We start from the raw sequence: 765 nt of genomic DNA, 5'->3' as shown, positions 1-765 counted from the left end.
GGAGATCAGTGTGAGGGTGCTGGGGGAGGAGCATCCTGATACGCTGACCAGCATGAACAATCTGGCGTCGACCTTTGGGAATCAAGGGCGATGGAAGGAGGCGGAAGAGCTGTTTATGCAAGTGATGGAGATCAGTGTGAGGGTGCTGGGGGAGGAGCATCCTGATACGCTGACCAGCATGAACAATCTGGCGCTGACCTTTGGAAACCAAGGGCGATGGAAGGAGGCGGAACAGCTGGAGGTGCAAGTGATGGAGATCAGAAAGAGGTTGCTGGGGGAGGAGCATCCCTCCACGCTGGGCATCATGAACAACCTGGCGTCGACCTACCGGAATCAAGGGCGATGGAAGGAGGCGGAAGAGCTGTTTATGCAAGTGATGGAGATTAGTATGAGGGTGCTGGGGAAAGAGCATTCCGTCACGCTGACCAGCATGAACAATCTGGCGTCGACCTTTGGGAATCAAGGGCGATGGAAGGAGGCGGAAGAGCTGCTTGTGCAAGTGATGGACATTAGAAAGACGGTGCTTGGGGGAGAGCATCCCTCCACGCTGACCAGCATGAACAATCTGGCGTCGACCTACCGGAATCAAGGGCGATGGAAGGAGGCGCAAGAGCTGCTTGTGGAAGTGATGGAGATCAGTGTGAGGGTGCTGGGGGAGGAGCATCCCTCCACGCTGACCAGCATGAACAATCTGGCGTCGACCTTTGGGAATCAAGGGCGATGGAGGGAGGCGGAAGAGCTGTTTATGCAAGTGATGGAGATCAG

Source organism: Cyphellophora europaea, assembly GCF_000365145.1.
Source record: "Cyphellophora europaea CBS 101466 unplaced genomic scaffold supercont1.15, whole genome shotgun sequence".
In the NCBI taxonomy this organism is placed as follows: Eukaryota; Fungi; Ascomycota; class Eurotiomycetes; order Chaetothyriales; family Cyphellophoraceae; genus Cyphellophora; species Cyphellophora europaea.
This window is presented reverse-complemented; position numbering follows the sequence as displayed.